A 13,828-nucleotide genomic window follows, 5' to 3' on the forward strand; every position below is an offset into this window, starting at 1 on the left:
TCCACAAAACAGATACAACTTTAAAAAACGGCAGCATTGAATAGGTGAGTGCCGATATATCCCCTATTGGGAGATTTCGGCACAGATTGAATATCCCCTAGTCTGAAGCTAGTGAGTATACGTGGTACGTTGGAGATCCATGTGCGACAAAATATAAACTGACACTTCAAAAACTAAAACACATGCCGACCTTTCCTTGTGCCAACCATTTCCATGTCGACGTTCCACATCTATCAACCTTTTTACCCTGTTTGCCTTGTGCCTATCAACCTAGTATCATCAGAGCAAATGGACCATTGGGACAAAATGGTGGCTTTTTGGGGGGGATTGGATCTTCTGATTGGATGAGAGGAATGCATTGGTGCATTAATAGTTAGGGGTAAATTTACTAAGATGGGTGTTCTAATGAAGATGGGATGTTGCCCATAGCAACCAATTAGATTCTACTTATGATTTTTTTAGTACTGTACCTTCTAGAAGGTAATATATGGAATCTGATTGGTTCCTATGGGCAACATCCCATCTTCAATAGAACTCCCATCTTAGTAACTTTACCCTGCCTGGCTAGCAAAATTTGCGAGAGTAATGTAGCTCTTGCTTCTCTGCCCACTTCCCCTTGAGTCAGGGCTTCCCTGTAAATGAACCACATACCCGTATGATCAAAAGAGACCCCAGCTGTATTGAGAGTGTAATCCTAGGTCCTAACCTTGCATTGTTAGTCACTGTCACTTCCAGGACCCCTATCAGCCACAACAATTGCAGTTGTGGCATTTCTTTTTCTAGTCCATTTACGACATGCTTATTACTAGAGCATTGGATGCGGGCAACAGTGCTTGATACCCCATCAAAGGTCCTCTATATTATCTGTGCTGCACCATTTAGCTGACAGTTACTACCCTTGTGCCAGTAATCACAAGTTATTCTTTAGATCAGAGTTCTCAAACTCATTCCTCAGGACCCCACACAGTTCACGTTTTCCAGGTCACCCAGCTGTTGCACAGGTGCACTCATTACTCACTGACACATTTTATAAGAGCCACAAGTGGAGCTAATTATTGGAGTATTGGCAATGTATTCCTTATCTACTACGAAGAGTAGATCATGCCCTGACAGCTGCTCCAATGAGAATTCGCTAGCACTGGTTATTATTAAAGCAGCTGTCCATGCTAAAAAAAGAAGTGCTCTACTGCATGGACTCCAGTATTCCTGTTCTCCAGTGAGGCTTAATGCCCTACAGTGGATTGCTGAAGCTGTTGCAGGGCATGCTGGGACCTGTAGTTCCACAACAGCTGGAGGGCCATGAGTTTGACACAGCTTGTCAATTATGCTGGCTGTGACATTCTCTGTGTCAGATTGTCAGCACATGATGAAAGTGGTAGAAAGCAATGGAACGAATGAACGTACGTGTTCTCTGCACAGCTAGCACAGATGTAAAAAAGAAAATCACTTCTGTTTACGTTCTGTAATCACTCCCCTTTGTTTTGGTATGCCCTTAACCCAGCCAATTATGATAATTATGTTTATATATATCGTGTCAAAAGCCCAAATCCCACGCCCCCATACACTAGCCGATTTTGGTCAGATTTAGGCCAGATCAGTCGGATCTGGCCTAAATCGGACCAAAATCAGCTAGTTTTGATGTCCCCTCAGATCCGATGCGCGGTCCCGTGCGTATCGGATCTGCGTCGGGTGGTCGGACCTGCTGCACGTCCGACCACCCGACTTGGGACCTAGTGGGGCGGTGCGGCGGTGGAGGGAGCAGGGGGGGCTGGGGACGCTGCGGGGGACACAGGCCGCATAGAGCCGGGCAGGGGGAGCCGGGAGCTGTCAGCACTGAATAAAAAAAAAAAAGCCCATACAATGAATGGGCGGCCTGTGATTGGCTGAGCGCTCTCTCAGCCAGTCAGCAATTGGCTGAGAGAGCGCTCAGCCAATCACAGACTGCCCATTCATTGTATAGGCTTTTTTTTCTAGCACTGACAGCTCCCGGCTCCCTCTGCCCGGCTCTATGCCTGTGTCCCCCGCAGCGTCTGTGTCCCCCGCAGCGTCTGTGTCCCCGCAGCGTCCCCAGCCCCCCTGCTCCCACCAGTAGCCCCCCCCCCCCCCCCCTGCTCCCCGGGTTTTGTACATGTGATAAATCGAGACGATTTATCACATGTAAAAAATGGCACATCAAGTGCCAATCTAATCAAGCTCCCCCGAGAAGCAGCCGGGGAAGCTCAGGGGGCGACTTGTCCTAAGGACAAGTCGCCCTAGTGTATGGGGGCCTTAGAGAGGTAAAGACTAGGCTTGCAAGGGATAATAAAGTTCCTGTACAGTAGTTCCTGCACCTCATGAACGCGCTGCAGCACAAATTTTACGCATGCGCAAATGAGGTTTTCAAAAGTGACATCTGGTGGTTAATCTGTGGTATTGCACGCCACGGCGAATCGCCAAGCTTGTAAAAGATATTGCGAATGCTGGTGGAAAAATCGCCATAGGCTGCAAAGATGAGACCTGATACATCTGTATGTCAAGATGACCACTGAGATCGCTCCTTAGCATGTTCTGGGGCAAATGTATATTTTCAGTGTAGTGTGACATGGTGGGAGACAAGAATCTCCTGCTTAGATCCTATGAGAGACTTCGGTAATACCGGCTATAAAGCTGTTCCAGCATCCCAGCTTCTGTTTGCAACATAAATTCACTGGCTGGTGAAGCTCCTCTATACTCAAGCTCCACACCATCACCACGGTACATGTAACAGTGAGTACAGCTGCACCTGCTATCTGTTAATAATAAACCAGCACTACTGACTAAGAAACTGGAGTGTGCCTATATAACTCTGCAATATCAACACCTGAACACATATAATTCCCAACAGTGTAGAAACTGTATGAATACATTGATAAACAGCCCTGAAAACAATCCATTCTGATACTTACAAATAGTAGAAACAGGGAAGAAAAAAGTATTGTATAGATCCACTGTGAATGTGTCACAAAAGCGTGACAACATTGGAAAAGGTAAAATTAAAATAAAATAATTCCAGATCATGAATCCTCAAAACCATGTTCATATCCACACAAAGATATTAGAACACTTCCCAATTAAGGGGTCATTGGAAGATATGGTAGGAACTAGAATCTACTAAATTACTTAGGAGTATATACAGTACAGTATATGGTTTAAGGGTTTTCTTTTATAAAATATGTAAAGCTTTTAGCTAGACAATACTAGAACATTTTATAATGGGAAATCAGAGTTTGATCCATAACAGACGTCTGTGTGCCATTAGAAAATGGCATTATACTATGAATAGGTTATGAACTTTATACATAGGCTGTGCACTATACTAACATTTGTATGTACAGCATGTAGGCCAAAGCAAGGTCCTTGATTCCTGGAGGGCACAGACTCATGCTGGTTTATCGATTGAATCAGAATCTTCATTTTGGGACCTAAAGCCGCTAATCCCTGTCCTCATGGGGAGATTAGGATCTCTCTATTCCTCACTTCTCAGTGGGTGACAGATATCCATTTGCAGATTGAGTTTATTGGAGTCACTTGTTTGAAGTTTAATTCTTGTTTTTCTCAAGGACAAATTGAATGATATTTTCAGGGTTTGGCTACTTATTCTCACAGTGTTCCTAATGTTGTCAAAGAATTGTATAAGTAAGTGGGTGGCTGATGATACTTCTGAATATGGTCTATACAGCATACAGTACTATACTGCTTATTCTCTTCTTATATGAAATAATACATTGGTTTTACATGCTTTGTCATTTTGTTTTGTAATTAAATCGTACATCAATGTCCCTTTCAGACTGCACAAATTAAATGGTATATTGCCGTTTCTTTACCGTTTCAAAACAGTAATATGTGCGGTCTGAAAGGTCCAGAGTGAATTTACCGTTTTAAAATAACCGTTATTTATAAACGTAAAAAAGCAGGGTCCTACACGTTTCAGACCCGTTTTTTTTTTTTGCGGTCTGAACGGGTCTGAAATGGTACCCACTCAGCAGTGAGCAATATTGGTCCCCAGTGCCTGCATATTTAATGAGCCGGCCACTAATTACATATGCGCATATGTAATTAGCTGCTAATTACATATGTGCATATGTAATTCACCGCTCATTACATATGCGCATATGTAATGAGTGGTCGGCTCATTAAATATGCACTGCGCTGGCTCAGAGGGACCAGTGCAGAGGAGACCTGGCTCAGAGGGGACTTCATGCCTTACGATCCCGGCTGTCGGCTCCTGCTTATAAAAAAAAGTGACTTACGGAAAATGGCTGCCCCATAGGAAAGACTGTTTGAAAAAACTGTCTTTGGTATGGGGGCAGCCATTTTCCGAAAGTCACTTTTTTTTATAAGCAGCAGGAGTCTGCACAGCCGGGATCCGCAAGGCATGAGGTACCGGCTGCACGGGGGGCTTCTTAAACACATTGGGTGGGGTGTTAACTGTAACACGCTGCCACACAGCGTGTTACGGGGGGGGGGGGGGGTGGTTTCTGAAGACCGCACAGGCTTTGATCCTGTATTTGGAAAGTTTCCAAAAACGGGTCTGCCAGTGTCAAAAAACGGCACTTAAACGGTAATATCCCGTTTAAGAGATGCGGTATGAAGGGGGTTTTACCTGGCAGTCCCGTTTTTAGAAACGTTTCAAAATACCTGGTCACAGCCAGTTTTGCGGTCTGAAAGCAGCATAAGCTTATTTATATTTTTAGCTATTTCCAGTGCATTATTCAGATACCATCTTCCATACTTTAAAGGAACATGACTTGGATTAACAAATGTCACTATCAGCATTTTGCAAGACAGAGACCCAGAGTACAAATGGTCACAAGGGGGGGGGGGGGGGGGGGGGATTTATCATGCTATGATTATAACAAATTATCTCCACACATCACTGGTGGTCTGAGTTTATTGCTGGTGTTGCTACACAGTATGGGCCATTTTCAATCCTACCGGGAAAACTGAACAGTGTATATTTACCCGCACACCTGAGCTTGGGGGACAGTAGACAAACTACAGTACTGTACTTAGGACCTTATTCTGATTGACTGGCAATTTGCAGCCTTGCAAGTCCATCAAGCGCTGACCGCAGTGCCGGCCTCCCCCTTGCACGCACAACCCCCCCGTGCGGCTAGGAATGGATGATTTACATAATAGACGGGGAGATATGACCATCGAATGATTTCTCCAGTGCTCGCAGTTCAGAGACACCTACAGTATATAGTGACTCTAAACTGTGGGCGCCCTGTGCAAGGGCAGGGCGGGCAGCTGACATCCAGTGATTTTAGCTGCCCTTCCCACCCGCATAACCGTCACAGCCTCATTAGCCTGAGAACGCCCAGCATTCTCATGGGAGCGCCCATGAACCGCTGGGTGTTCCCATATGCTAATGGGGCTGCCCTTCTCCTCCTCCCGCTCGCCGTGAAGGAAGCGTTCACCCGGTGACCTGAATTTTCGCCGTGGGTGCATGCACCCTGTGTCTGCACATGCACAGAAATGCGCATGCGGATCTGAACAAGGCCCTTAGCCTAATTGATGATATAACTGGTGAGGTATTTTCTTGCTACATTACAGGTGTACCTGGACCAGTTCCTAGTTACAGGGTCCATGTCTGAATGCCATTCTCAGTATCAGGCTCTAGTGGATATCAACCTTTCATTTGACACAGGACAGGCATTGCTATGAGAAACCAGTTTAATAAATCTGAAAAGTCATATTTGCCTTCCTATCATTTATAGAAAACAACTGTAGGAATTTTTACTGTATGGACAGAAATAAAATAGTAAAACATAGACCCATTTTCAGGCATTTGTATCCCAATGGTGCCAAGCTTGTGACCACTATAAACAGAATACCTCATAAATCTGGCTCTACAGAAATGGAGAAACTGTGGGACAAGTAAGTGCTAGACGCTATACTATTAGAGATTTGGGGGAAAATGTATCAAATTTTTTAAAGAAATAAAATGGTGAATTTCCCATAACAACATTCAGTTTCTGTCATTTCAATGACTGTTATATGATGCCCCTTTCACATAGAGCTTTTGACACAGATTTTTATTATGGTTCAGTGTGAGAAATAACCCCAGCATTTCAACGTGGGTGGTTAGCAGGGTTGAACATTGGATTGACGTGGGTCCTGTTCAAACCACAAGGAGAGCCAGCTCATCGATGCTTGGAGATGATGTCATCTCAAAGAATCGGCAGAATAATTCCACTGTACCTGTGTGCATCATGAACTACGCTGACCTGGGAATAACCAGGGTTAGCACTTCAAGGTGAAGGAGGTCACCTTTGTCAGATCCAGGAAAGGGGTAAAAATGAGTTACAAGCTGATTGGTTGCTTTGGGACACTTCTCTGCTTTATCTCTCTCCTAGGCTTGATACCATTTCCCCTTATTTTATTATTGCAGCAAGCACAGATTGTTGGGCGTGGATAGTGGGATCCGATATGTAATGCCGGCGGTCGGAATCCTGGCGGTCGGAATCCCGACACTGGAATCCCGACCGCCGAAATCCCGACATGGGGGGGACGTGGAGTGCCCCCCCTTGCGGGCTATTTTATTCTCCCTCTATGGGTGTCGTGGACACCCACGGAGGGAGAAAGTTTTCGGGATTTCGGCGGTCGGGATTCCAGTGTCGGGATTCCGACCGCCGGGATCCCAACCGCCGGCAAATTGACTGCATCCCGGATAGTGTGCCCGCTGATGCACACATGCATTGGATTGGGCGCCCCACAAAATAGATCATAACCATTTGTGAAAAGTCACAAATGTGGCACTCATACCTGGGTAAGATGAGAAGAAGAAACTCTTTTAAATGAAAAGTAGTGTTACCCATGGCACCCAATTAGAGTTCAGCTATTATTTCATCGTTTCTACATTGCAAGCAATGAAATGATATAATCTGATAGGTTACCATGGGCAACAACAGCACATTTCATTTTATGATGCTTTATTAAATCAACTTCCAGATGTTAAGAATCAAACAGATGCAAAAAACTACAGGCCAAGAGATAGTATAAGTAGCAGGGTCATCCGGCAGCACAGAGGACAACAGCACACAGCAGTGGTTTAAGGCTCCTGTCATATGCATGCAACTTGCTTTACTTTATCTGCATTGAAGTCGCTTTCATATATTTGAAGTTGCCGAAACTGGGACTGGCCTGGGGATACCTGAGCACATGGGGAGACCTTGGTATGCAGCAGCCTTTGTCCTACAGTGCTTAATGTGATATTATAAGTTATTCTTCCCAGCAGCATAATGTACAATGAAATGTCAGCAAGAATAATATATATATATATATATATATATATATATATATATATACACTAAACATCGGCACTCACCTTTCCTAGTTTTGGGGTGCCCTATGGCTTGTGACCACATTGTTTAAACAGACATTGTAGGGGCTCTGCACACACTAAATTAACTGATAATAAATAGTGGAGATTTGGTTCATGAATTGATCAATGCATTTAAGCCTGCAGCCCCTACAATGTCTGTTTAAACAATGTGGTCACAAGCCATAGGGCACCCCAAAACTAGGAAAGGTGAGTGCCGATGTTTAGTGTATATATTGTTTATTAGATTAATTTTTTAAATTAGTCTTATTGTGGTCACATTCTCTCATGCACCATGTTTTAACTAAGATTCCATAGCTTATGTTAACCATTTACCTAGATGATTAGTGACAGGTGTGTTGGTAACTGCTCACATATAAAAGCATAGTGTGCTGTGAGCCTTATGCTGTGTACACACGGGGGCGATATGGGCTATAATCGCTGGGAATATGGTCGCAGGCGACCATATTGCCAGTGATGGAAGTGTGCCCCAGCGATAAATCGCCGGGTGCGCGCTCCCGTTTTCTGCCCCATTGTAATCGCTGGTCGCAGGAGCTTGCTCCTGCGACCAGCTAATTACCTCTGCTGCTCCCCCAGCAGAGGTTCCTTTTCATCAGCGACCATCTCTGGTCGCTGATGAAAAGGAGACACTGAGCAATATATTGCTCAGCCATATATTGTAAGCAATATACGGCTGAGCAATATATCTCCCCCCGTGTGTATGCAGTTTTAGACCAGATAGCATGCATGGAATCAAACATTGATGTGATAGCTATGTGTATTGTAGCCATTTTCAGCGATAGTGTCAGGACCTGCAGAAAAGTGGGGTCCCGTGAAGGGGGCTGCAGGCTTAAATGCATTGATCAATTCATGAACCAAATCTCGACTATTTATTATCAGTTAATTTAGTGTGTGCAGAGCCCCTACAATGTCTATATATATATATATACTGTATATGACAATAGTCAGTTTCTTACTATTATAATTTTAGCTCTGCTGTTTTGTCCGGCGGTGAAGAGGTAAAGTCTGCATAGTGTATTTGACACATGGTGCAGTCAGTTTGTCATTGTGTTGTGGTGGGACTTATTCCTATTCATTGCCTGCCACATCTCCAGCCAGGGGTGCCAGGGCATTGTCAATTGATGCCCAGGGCCACCTGAGATTGTGAAAGAACATAATGCAGTGATAATGGATTATTCCACACTCAGGAATGATGAACGTCATGCTGGAGAAAGCTGTTTAGAAGGAGGTGAATTCCTGGCAGCTAGGAAATGATTCAGCTGTATGACCTGAAGGTCCTTTTCGTGGGTCCTTCATCAAGCAGTCCACTTATAATGTCATTACTGATGCACCGATGAATACCTGTTACAGTGCAATTCAGTGTTTTATTACAGCTGATTGAGTTACTCTAGGCCAGATCTGTAGTTCTCAGGGCCAGGTGTGAAAGTTAAAGGTTTTTCTCAGAATGTGTCTTTTAAATACCCTTAGCAGTACAGTGTGTGATTTATTTATTGGGTTTATACAAAGACTTTAGTCAGATGAAATTAATGCAAAATGTCCAGTTATGTCTCGAAAACTGTGAAAAATAAATACGAGACCTGTAGTATTTATGGGCCAGATTCTCTAAGCTTCAAAAGTGATAAAATGGAGAGTGATAAACAGCCAGCCAATCAGCTCCTGTCTGACATTTTTCAAGCACAGTCTGTAATATGGCAGTTAGGAGCTGATTGGCTGGCTGTTTATCACTCTCCATTTTATCACTTTTGAAGCTTAGAGAATTTGGCCCACTATCTTTCCATATAAGATGTTTACTGGAATGCATCTTATTGAGAAAAAAAATGTCCACAAAATTTACTTTCTATGTGTAATACCTCTTTCACACGGCACCTCGGACCAGGGTAATTGCCAGGTTGGTGATGTGTTGACCCGGGTTGAGGTGCAGTGTGAAAACACCAAAACTTATAACCCAGCAATATAATCTTAATTATAAGAAGGCATAAACCCTCTGTATATTGGAAGTCTCTCTCTATAAGGGCTATCCATCCCAATCGCATCGTGATGATCCCCATTAATTACAAATGGAGCCTTAACTTGCCCTGTAGCCACAGCACCATTTAATGTGAAAGCACCACACTTGGGTCGGTGCCGGGTCGGACCCGGGATCAAGATCCAGAATCCGACCCGGCATTGCAATGTGAAAGGGGTGTAACTCATTTCCATGTGAAAGGCACAAATATTGCGCACTGTGACAGGTACAGAAGAGTCAGTTATACCGCTTTCACATAGCAACTCCCACGTCCAAGCTGGAATTTTAAACTCAGGTCCAATCTAGGTCAGATCATTCCACACTGCATTTTTGACCCAGGTTATTCCTGGGTTGGCCCCTTTCACACTAAACCCGAGTCACCCATGTAAACAACACTATGGGATAAATTTACTAAGATGGGAGTTCTATTGCACATAGCAACCAATCAGATTCTATCAATTATCTTGTAGAAGGTGCTACAAAAATAAGTAGAATCGCAATGGTTGCTACAGGCAACATTTCATCTTCAAAATAATTACCATCTTAGTAAATTCACCTCTATGGATGTCACTTAAAAAGGAGAAGGACGGAGAGGGACTGCACACATTTCACATTTTTTTTTGTTTCATTTTACTGCATCTGCAGTCACCACCCAGAGATAGCAATAGCATAGGAGTACAGTGGGCAATACTGGTAACACTACTGCCCTTCATGAATACACAGTAGAAAAGATTCCTCATATTTGACAAGTTGTCACAGGAGACCATCTGCAATGGTCCTCACAGGTGATACCAGGCATTGGGGCCGATTTATACCCAATCGCTGCTGCGCAAATCAGCAGCGGCCAAAGAATAGGTAGATGCTGCCCCGATACAGTAAAATCCTGTGTTGGGAATTAATGCTGTGTGATTAGATGTGTACGTCTAGTGAAGACTGCTAAGTGAATATGTCAAAATCCTTTTATTATACGCTCACCATCGGATGATTTTTCCACTGGTCACCACTTAACACAGGTTCAGAGTAGCCAGGGCAGCTGCAAAGAAATAAGCCTGTTCGAGGCTGACAAATCCTCTCCTAAAATGCTTGGGCATGCCTGCATTATCCTAAACATGCCTACAGTTGTTTCTGTCATGCCTGCTTTTCTTGGCACTCACAAAAGAATGTTGTTACCACCTTCAGATGCCGGCTTTTACCTCCAGATGCCGGCTTTCTCTCAATCAACTTGCAAACGGCTAGTGATGATGGACATGTAGCCTGATTGCTTCACTAGTAGGCATTGCACATATGCTTTGTGGCCCAGATGCATGGGCAATGTATCTATAAACGGTTGCTGTGTGAATTCGCAAAGCAGCGATCAGGTTTGAAATGGGCCCATTGGCTGTTGCATCCTCCGAGGAGTGGCAAATAGGACTTATTCTCAGATTTAGGAAGATTCTCCCTTTGCTAAACATCAACCATAATCATGATTTGAATCATAATTTATTCTTTCTGCATTTTGAATATATATTAGTTTGATGTTTTACATACATCTCCATATACCTTTGTCTTTTTTTAAATACAGCCTCAGTTTCCTCTATCAATGGAACCATTTTTGAACTCATAATTATACTAATTCACTACCAGGAGAGAGATAAATGGTAAGATGCAATACAGAATGGCAGAACCTTTTATTTTGAGCCTGATTCTTACCCTACGGTTATCTGATTCTTACTATTGCAGCATATGTCATCTGATTTAAAAGATACTTTATCTGATACAGCCGCAGGCAGTTAAGTGTATTCTTGATTAGAGCACAACTGCAAATACCTTTGCCAATAGCCTGAACTGTTTTTTTTTTCTTTAAATCTGCAGCCCTACAGATCATATGGAATTGTTAAATTGTTCCTCTATGTGTCATTTTTTGTGTATCTGCAGGAAGTAAGTGACATGCTATTAGCAAACTCACAAATCTTAGCTCTTCAGACTGCCCCACCGAGAATATCTCCACTGTACACTTCATTTGTGTGGCATACTATCCATGACATAAGGCACCACTCTGTAAATTCACAGCCCCTGGAGTACTCCCCATGCTCTCATATGGGCTTGAAGAAATTCTTCACATAAATTAATCCTGTTTCTTCATTCTATTTAACAGTGTTCTAATCTCAGTTAGCTGTTGCCAGAAAGAGGTGTTATATTTGAAAAATAACTAGTTTAGTGTTAAAAGATAAATCAGTTATAACATAAATATCAAAAAATCAGTGTTCAAGTAATGTTGAAGTAGGGCCGTAACTGGGGGGGGGGGGGGGGAGGGCAAAGAGGTCAGGCGCCCTGGGCACTGGATAGGGGGGGCGTGCCTTAGGAACCTTGCAGTGGAGGTCCCACTGTTCTCCTCAAGAACCCGAAGCTAGCATCGATCACCTCATTGCGCCCTTGCTCTGTGCTTTCCGGACTCGCTGCAAAGTGTAGGCAGAAAGATCACAAGCAGAGCGCTTGGTGCCCGACACTAGCAGGGGCTTGCAGAAGGTGCCCCTTCCTATCCACCTGCCCTGGCTGCAGCAACATGGAACCGGCGGGAGAGCTGCAATGCACATCACAGCACACAGCTCCCATGCCTGATAGCAGTCAGAGCAGGGTTCATATGTCACAGCTCATGCTGTCAGCACTCAGCACCAGTCATTTTCCCTCTCCACCCGTTTGTGGGAAATACATGGCGACAATGGGGAATGGCCTATGCTTGCGACCCTCCCATGAGGCCATGCCCCCATTTTCACCACTGTGGGGGCATGGCTAGCGGCTCTGCGAGCTGCTGACCATGCCATGAGACCCTCTGGCTACAGGACTAGATGCTGTGCGAATGCTGGTGACAGTGGGGGACTCCCAACTACCCTCCCCCACCGCAGTACACTGCCCCGGGTGGGAAGTGGGAATGTCCCAAAAAAGCGGGACAGTCCTGCGAAAAGCAGGACAGTTGGGAGGTAAGCATAAAGACTAAACCTTCCACCCCCACTTCCACAATCCCCTACCAACACCATTTGATTTACATATTCCCCCCACACACACACATCACTCGTTCATTTTGATATGTTACAGTACCTTCCTTAATGTTCCCTTACCTACCTCCAACATCACCTTCCTTTAGTATTCCTTTCCATATCCACCCGATCCTTCACCCATCAGTATCCTCCTATCAGACATACTCAGCCAAACTCATTTTTTCCCACTTCTCCCACATGCATGCTACTTTTGAACCACAAAATTAATACATCAGTACCATATCCATCTTTCTTTCACCATATACATTCCTTCTCCCATCACTTCCACCGTTTCATCCCACCTTCCATTCCCTTCACCACCTTAACAATAACACTACACTCTTTCTTTCATCACTCTTTCCAGCAAGATGCTTATTCCCCCTGTCATTATTTTTACAATATCATAACTTTCTATGACAGCAAATAATCCCAACATTGATGAGGAGAAGTCTAATCTACCACCCCCTAAGGGGGCATCAGATGGTACCACAATTGACTATAGCTGACAGCATCTAACTCCCCTCTTCCATATCCATCATTAGCTTCACCTCATCTAGAATTAATTCTACCCCTTCTCTATAGGGAATGATTTTTCCGCTTGATAAAATATGACAAAAGACGGGATGTACCAAGCAGCGGCGGTACATCCCACTGCTCATCGTGCCGATGCTCATCACATATGTACTAACATATGTGATGAGCAATGCAAAGGGCAGCTCTCCCAATAAGAGCTGCCATTTGAGATCCCTGCCACTGCCTACACTGCGCATACACAGAGAAGCTGGTGGTCACAGGGCATGCTGGGAGGGATCAATAATGAATCCCTTTCACAGCAGTACTGACCTTTTCATAACCCCACTATCCAAGTCGGCATGGAGTTGATTTTATATAGTGTGGCGAGCGCAGTGAGCCACTGAGCCCAAAGCATGGCGAGCGCAGCGTGCCCCGCGAGGGGACGCGTATTACTTTACATGTATTCCGCGTCCCCTTGCAGGGCTCGCTGCGCTCGCCACGCTTCGGGCTCAGTGGCTCGCTGCACTCGCCACACTATATGAAATCAACTTCACGCCGACGTGGATAGTGGGGGTATGAAAAGGTCGTAGGACGCGTACCGCCGCCCCTCGCGGCCTCGTTGCGCTCGCCACGCTTTGGGTTCATGTTCATAGTGGGGATGGCGTGGGGGTGCATTTAACATTGTAAGCCCCCATTAGGGTTCTTATACAATTTAAAATTGCATCGCATCGCATTGTATGGCATTGTATGCCATATACAATGCTATACAATTTTAACATTGTATGACATCTGGGGACATCTCGTCACAGCGCATCGCATACCATCGCATGCCTTATGGTCTGCGATGTGATGGGCGCCATGATAGTACACAAGTACCGAGATTTCGCATAATTGAAAATTCCCACACCCTTTGAAGACAGGAAATACCAAGAG

At 44.5% G+C, this 13,828-nt stretch overlaps 1 protein-coding gene across 1 annotated transcript in view; it reads left to right on the forward strand.

The window, feature by feature from the left end:
- The window catches only part of OLFM3 (olfactomedin 3), a 173,386-nt gene that overhangs the window by 55,428 nt on the left and 104,130 nt on the right, over positions 1 to 13,828 (forward strand). The window lies entirely within an intron of this gene.

This window comes from Crinia signifera, chromosome 8 (assembly GCF_055691185.1).
Source record: "Crinia signifera chromosome 8, ASM5569118v1, whole genome shotgun sequence".
Lineage (NCBI taxonomy): Eukaryota > Metazoa > Chordata > Amphibia > Anura > Myobatrachidae > Crinia > Crinia signifera.